At 41.2% G+C, this 6,000-nt stretch overlaps 1 protein-coding gene across 2 annotated transcripts in view; it reads left to right on the top strand.

Moving 5' to 3' along the window:
- The window catches only part of ULK4 (unc-51 like kinase 4), a 685,490-nt gene that overhangs the window by 305,383 nt on the left and 374,107 nt on the right, over positions 1 to 6,000 (top strand). The window lies entirely within an intron of this gene.

Here is a 6,000-nt window from a genome sequence, read left to right as displayed (position 1 = left end):
GAGAATATGAAAAATCACCCTCTGGGGAGATGGCTGCATCACTATTCCTTCTCCTCTATTCTCCTCTCGGGGTTTTGGGCATGCATGCACACGTACCTGGGATGATTTTCAAGCCAAAGGGTCTGGGTCTGGAACTATGGACTAGGCCATGAGAGATCCAGCACTTTAACTTCCATGCCACTGGCTGGCTGGCTGGCTGGCTGGCTGGCTTTTCCTTCCTTCCTTCCTTCCTCCCTCCCTCCCTCCCTCCCTCCCTTCCTTCCTCCTTTTCTTCCTTCCTTCTTGGTGGGCATGTGTGCTCACCAGTGAGAGAGAGAAAGAGAAGCCCTGGGAAGATGCGATTACACTTTAGTCCCTTTGCTTCTCCATCCTGTCAGGATTTGGTGTATGCACCCACACACACTCAGTGTGTTTTTCAATCAGTGGTGCTGGGATTCAGTTTGCAATAGGCCATGTGGAACCCTGCTCCTTTAGTCACTTAACCACAAGGATTGCAGGTTTCAACAGACGGAGCTGTGGTGTGAATCCAGAATCATGTCTTGGGAAGACTGCCGGAAATTCAAAGAAGAGTTAGAGAAAAGAGGCTGCTGCAGAGTCACAGGGCTCAGAAGAGAGTGAGGGCTCAGAGCACAGAACAGAAAGCACGGAGCTCGTTGTGGGAATGAGGGGCCAAAGCCCTCAGCTGGTTAGCAAGGGCATTATTGCCTATGCTGGAACAATTCACGTATAGCCCTGGTCAAAGTAGATCTTTCAAGCAAATTATAGCATTGGACAGAATTGGAAGGAGTCAGAGTGCCTTGTATAAAAGTTCTGTGCACTTGATGGACAGCCTCAACTACAGTTCTCCCATTTTGCCTTCTGTACTCTGTGCTAAAAACACACAGTGGTCTTATTTTACTCAGCAGATGTGGATTATCACAGGGCTGTAGTGGGTATCTGTTGAGGTTAATAGATGTAAAAAAAAAAAAAAGTTTTGCAAAGTTGTTAATGAAACATAAAATTCTTTCATTCCCATTTAAAAACTCCTTTCTAATAGGAAATATTTGCATTTAGCTAACCAAATTTTCTCCTACTAAAATTCATATATTTTTTAATGCTATTTAGACCACGGGAGAATTTCCTACATAAAGAGGTACATTCTTGTGTAAGTTGATATTCTAACTTGAAGACTTTTTTCGGTGAATGAAGCCGTCAGCATTATAACTTTTTTTTTATTATATTGTATATGTTTTGTACTTGCTAGAGTGTAAATTTCCTCAGGGAAGAAGTAAAATGCACATGAGAAAGACTTCATAGGTTTTCATAAAATGACCAGATCTAAAATGTACCTGTAGGAAAGGTGCAGAAATATCAACCCTGTCCTTTTGTGTGTATGTATGAAAAATAACTTTTTATATGTGAACTTTTATTTGGGAGGACTTCTGCAGTTCTCTGAGAGTGGATTAGCAAGTATTGCAGGCAAGGGCAAACATTTCAAGGAGAAATATTATTGCTTCTAGGGTAAATATAGTATCATACCATAACTAAACATTATGAAACCATTTCTTTTGAAGTCGAGTCACCGACCAATAATTTGCAATTCGGCTTGATGTTAGAGATTTTTAATTTAAAATGACTGCTGTTGGTTCACTAGACTGCTGGACTGGTAAATTGTGTAAATAAAAGTTTAGTGTGTGTTTTTTTTTTTGTCATTTAATGCTCAGTCAAGTACAGAACAAGTAGAAAATCCGAAAGTCTTACCAGTATTGTTGGAAATAAGAAGGGCAGTTACTGTCAGGTCATCAGAAAAGTCATGATGTATATTTCTATGCAAAAACTATTTTGTGCAGCTGATCAGATGCAGCTTGCTCAGAGAATTAAACATGAATTTTTAGTTAAAAATAGGCAGTGGGTAAAATGGAACTGGGGTTTGGGGGCAAATTCAGATCTGTGGCAAGTAGAATTCTAAGATAAACTTCAAGATTCTCACCCCTTGGTGTATACATACCATCTTCCAGTTGTTTAATTAAACACTGATTTAGTGCTCTTATGAAGAGCTATTATAAATGTAGTTAAGGTCCCAAATCAGTTCATTAAAATATGGAGATTAGGGGACCAGCAGATGGCATAATGATTAACGTTGCTGGACTACCACATAGTTGACTGCGGTTCATGTCCTGCATCCGACGGCTTAAAACTCATGCCAGGTGTGTGTGCATGTGTGCCCAAGATCCTGAGAGTAGAATAGAGGAGAAGGAATTACAGTGTGGCCATCATTCCTGGAGGGGGTGATTTCTCGCTTCCAGTTTCTGTCTCTCTGGTGAATGTATGTGCCCTATAGCAAAAATCTCTCTCTCTTAAAAAAACCCAAAACCCAAAAACCAAAACAACAACAACAACAACACCCAAAAATCAAACAAACAAAAAAACACCAAAAAACTAGAGATTAGCCAAGTAGGCCTAGCGAATCATGAGCTCTTTAAATCTGGTCTAAAGGTTAAAGAGAAGTCAAAGCTATCTGAAGCTTGAGAAGGGTTTGAACTGAAGGATCCTCCCTGATAGATTTGGAGATGGAGGGGGCCACATCACAGGGAATGTGAGTGACCTTTAGGACATAAAAGGTATCCCTCACTGAAGGCCAGCAAATAGGGACCTCAGCCCTAGAAGTGCAAGGAACTACTAACAATAAGAGTGAAGTAGAAATGGATGCCCCCACCCTCGGCCTCCAGACTAGGACTTAGCCCAGCTGACTTCTTAATTCCAGTTTTGTGATACTCTGAGAGGATAGCCCAACCATACCAAACTAGACTTCTGACATACAGAATAGTGACATAATAAATGGGTGTTACTACTAAGTTTATGGTAATTGTTATGCAGCAATAGAAAACTAACATAAAGCCCCAGTTGCGTCTCCCTTGAGTTGCTGTGGTAGTCTTTTAACTGGTTTTTGGTTCTGTAGGCTGGTACTACTCATACTGTCTGTGGTGAGCAAGCAGTTTTTAAAATTTTTACTTGCTGCTGATGAATACTATGGCAGATCATGTTTTACAAAGATGGCTCCAAAAATATCTGCCATCCTACATGTTCTTCTGTAGTGCAACTATGCCATCCCCTCATCAAGAGGTAGTCCCGTTTCCTTCCACTTGAATCTGGACTGCCTTACTTATTTACCTGTACCCACTCAGAGCAGCATTGAAGTGACGCTGTGTACCTTCCACGGTAGATTAGAAAAGGCCACGTAGCTTCCATCTGGTTTTCTCGGAATGCATGTTCTCCAGATACTCGCTATTCAGACACTTCCTCTTGACATCCAGCTGTCGTGCTGTGAAAGACCAAGCCACATGGAGAGGGCAGCGGTAGGTGCTCCTGTCAACAGAATCAACTGAGCCTTCTTTGAATCGTCTCAGCCCAGGTGTCAGACATATGATTGAGGATGTCTTCAGGTGATTACAGCTACCAGCTGTTCTACCTCTACCCTCAAGCATTGGTGCCTTACTGACTTAGGCCTCAGGTATCGTGAAACAAAGAAAAGCCAATCTGTGCTCTGTCAAAGTGTATGGTCCTTAGAAATCGTAAGCATCATAAGATGGTTATGTATCGCTTAATGATCTAAATTTGAGCAAGTTAGCTACTTAGAAAAAGGTAACCATAAAATTTTTAAAAAATAAAATACTGTAGAAATGAAATTCTAAAAAGACAATATGGCTGATCTAATAGCCTAGTGGTTAAGCTCAATCCTACATGGCTGACCGCAGTTCAATCTTGGCCCCACTGGGTTGAATAATACTCAGGACATGTGTGTGCATGTTCCAAATCTCGATAGGATAGAGAAATGGAGGAGGTGAGTTTGTTGTAAGACCACACCCCATTATGGGGTACTTTCTTTCTCTCCTTGTCTCTCTGTTTCTCTCTGGTGAGCGCACATGCCCTCTAATAATTGAAAAAAAAAAAAAAGACAAAAAAACATAAACAGAAACTATGTAGTCTCATTTCCATGCTATTCTCTTGGTCAAAGGAGTCACAAACCTTCACAGACGCACAGGGAAAAAACAGACTCTTCAAAAAGAGAGTCAGAGAACTTCAGAGTCATTAAAAAGAAAAACCTTTTACTTAAAAAAAGTTTTAGTCTTAAGACAAGTTGCAAAAATAGTACAATATAAAAAATGTCTTGGGCCAGCAGGTGGCATGGGGGTTAAGGGCGCTGGAATCCCACATGGCCAACTGTGGTTCGAGTCCCGGACTTGGCGACTTTCTCTCTCTCTCTCCCTCTCTCTCTTTCTCTCTCTCTTACTCTGTCCCTCTCTGGTCATATCAAAATAAATAAATAAAATAAATTATTAAAAAAATATTTCTTGGGACCAGCAGTTAACATAATGACCATGTTACTGAGCTCCCATGTAGTTGACCGCGCGGTACGAGTCCTGGACCCAGTGGCTTAAACTCACGCTGGGTGCGTGTGCGTGCGTGCCCAAGATCCCGAGAGGAGAATGGAGAAGGGATTGCGGTGTGGCCATCCTCCTGGGGGGTGATTTTGCGCTTTCTGTCTCTCTGTCTCTGTCTTTCTGGCGAGTGCACGCGCCCTATAGCAAAACAGCAACAACAACAACAGCTCTCAACAAAAAAATTTCTTTGTGTGTGTGTGTGTGTGTTTAACTTTTTTTTTTTTTTTTGGCTATAGGGCGCGTATGGTCACCAGAAAGACAGAGAGAGACAGAAAGTGAGAAATCATCCCCCAGGGGAGATGGCCATGGCCATGCTGCAGTCCCTTCTCCTCCACTCTCTTCTCAGGATCCTGAGCACATAGATACATGCATCCTGTGTGAGTTTAAGCCGCCGGGTCCGGAACTCGAACCGCAGTCAACTACATGGGAGTTCAGCGACATAGCCATTATGCTAACTGCTGGTCCCACAATATAAAAAATTTCCATGTGCCGTTCAGCCAGCCTCCACTAATGTTACCATCCTTAGCACAGTTTTCAAAGCCAAGAAATGAACTTCCCTATAATATTATCAATTCAACTCTAGGTCAATTCTAATTTAGCCAGCATTTCTACTCATTCTTCTAATCTAGGATTGAATCTAGGATCCCATGTGTCATTTAGTTTTCATGCCTCCCTTATCTGGGATGCTTTCTTAGTGTTTTGTCTTTCATGACCATAACACTTTCAAAGTATACAAGGTAGTTATTTTGTAAAATGCTCCTCAATTTAAGTTTGTCTGATGTTTTTTAATTACTAGATTAAGGTTATTCATTTTTGATGAAAATACCACAAAAGTGATGTTGTTCCTTCCTCATTTCATCATATCAGAATATACATTTCATGTATTTTATTACTGAGATGTGAAATTCACTTAGGGTGGTGCCTGCCACGTTTCTCAGATGCTGTAAATATCTTGTGGGGAAGTGCTATACAAATATCCTGGTTTTCTTCATATTTTAATGGAGTCATGTTTTAAAACTGTCTTAAGATTAAAAAAAAAAAATTATATAGGGCCTAGGTGCTTGCCAGAGAAAGAAAAGAGATTGAGAGAGAGAGAAAGAGAAAGTGAGAAAGAACCTCCCTCCACCGCCCCCCACAGGTGGGATGGTCACATCACAATCCCTTGTCCTCCATTCCTTGGGATTTTGGGGGCATGCACATACAAGTGCTCAGCATATTTTTTAACCTGCTTGGTCTGGGATTTGAACTGTGCACTTGGCTATGTGGGGATCCTTAACAATCATGCCACCAGCTGGCCCCAGTGGGTTTTTTTTTTTTATTTTTTATTTTTTTTTTATCATTACAACCGACAGACATAATCACTTAAATTTCTGTGGTTGTCTTGTCATCTGTAGCATTTACAGGGTAGCTCTGGTTTATAGACCACACTCTGAGTTGCAGTGATCCAGACTGCATGCCTTTCCCTAGTTCATTTTTTCCAGTACAGTCAGATTGGAGTTTGAACAGCAAATTCTATCAGTCTACTTAAAATCCACAGAGGCTACCCATGGACTGTAGGGTAAACTCCGATCTTCTTTGC

The sequence above is a fragment of the Tupaia chinensis genome, unplaced genomic scaffold (assembly GCF_000334495.1).
Source record: "Tupaia chinensis unplaced genomic scaffold, TupChi_1.0 Scaffold000451_2, whole genome shotgun sequence".
NCBI lineage: Eukaryota > Metazoa > Chordata > Mammalia > Scandentia > Tupaiidae > Tupaia > Tupaia belangeri.
This window is presented reverse-complemented; position numbering and strand designations above follow the sequence as displayed.